Below are 1388 nucleotides of genomic sequence, written 5' to 3'. Positions count from 1 at the left end.
GAACCACAGAAAGTATAGAAACGGTATGAAAAAGCAGAAACTGTTATAGAAGGTCAAACACAGATGTATTATTCTTTGACGGAATATAAATATTGATATATGTTTGAACTTTGAATATGTCTAATCAGTGTCATTTTTATATAGTGAGTGTATAATGGGTACAATACACCCGCACAGTACCCCTTCAAGGCGGTCGATGGCCGTCAATGTTATGACCGCGATTTGATTGATTAAATCAGAAATCAGGGATAGTGTACACCATTATCATATAATACACGATTACGCATTATTAGGTACGTTATAAGAAGTCATTTAATTGTTCATCTTTGTCTCATGTCTGAATTATCTGGTAACACGAGAAAGGCCGCGAGACAAATAATATTTTTTAAATAATAAACAATTTTAATTCATTGTTAATTGCTAAAATGATTATTTATTAATGAAAAAAAATATAAATGGTCAAAAATTATAAAAAATTAAAGTTTTCATTTTATGCATTCACTGCACATTGTCAATCTGTGGTTCTCGCGTACCGACTTCCCGCAGTAGCTATAAAAGCAATAGTTTTTTTTTGTCATTTTTTGGTTAGATAAAAGTAATATTTTTTGCATTTTTTCGATATTATTGCAGTTATATTCATTTCTCTGTGCCATATTACCTATACAAAATAAAAATAAATTTAAAAACAAAGAATTAAAGAAATCCTCATTTTTGAATCCACACAAAGATCCAAAGGCATTGCGTTAAGCTCCAGAATGAGCTAAGAAAAAGTTGTCGAATCGATAAGTATTAATTGATTGAACTAAATGCAGCGGTAGTCATGAGCTTAAGCAAACATTTGTTAATTTAGACAAATAATATGTTTTAAATTTTAAGATTTTTTTACTTAAATATATAAATATTTAAACTAAATAATCATTACGAACACATTTAATCAAGTTAAGAATTTTTTTTCTTAATGTAGTTAAAGTTGAATGCTGATTTCAGACTTTTCTTAATGCATTGCGTTTGGATCTTTGGATTTTATATACTTAACTCGATTACCAGAAATCGAAATTATTCAATTGACTGTGGAGAAGGAATCAGAACTTACCATCTTCATACTGATACGTTTCTTATCGGATTAAAAAGAATTCGAACTAAGAGACGAAACGTTTAAATTGTTTGTCCCATTCTTCTTTGCAAACACTATAAGTTTGTTTGTTATTTCTGCACTAGAACTCTCTTTCTCAGTTTCCAAAAGTATATACTGGTTCTGTCACAGAAAATAAACCTCATGTAATTTGTTAATAATTTAATATTATTATATTTCGCATTACAACTACTGCTAATATTAAACATAGCTATATATATATGAATATACGTAAATATTGTATGTATATATATGT

General features: G+C 28.2%; 1 long non-coding RNA gene across 1 annotated transcript in view; it reads right to left on the bottom strand.

Annotated features, from left to right (window-relative positions):
* LOC108750281 overlaps positions 1 to 1172 on the bottom strand; it is a 1963-nt gene extending 791 nt beyond the window's left edge. The window contains exon 1 of the long non-coding RNA XR_001939422.1: positions 1094 to 1172. This is a non-coding gene — a long non-coding RNA (uncharacterized LOC108750281). The remainder of the gene's footprint in view (positions 1 to 1093) is intronic.
* Positions 1173 to 1388: the final 216 nt, after the last annotated feature.

Source organism: Trachymyrmex septentrionalis, unplaced genomic scaffold (assembly GCF_001594115.1).
Source record: "Trachymyrmex septentrionalis isolate Tsep2-gDNA-1 unplaced genomic scaffold, Tsep1.0 scaffold35, whole genome shotgun sequence".
NCBI lineage: Eukaryota > Metazoa > Arthropoda > Insecta > Hymenoptera > Formicidae > Trachymyrmex > Trachymyrmex septentrionalis.
Note: the sequence above shows the minus strand (reverse complement) of the source record. Positions and strands in the feature narration are given on the sequence as shown.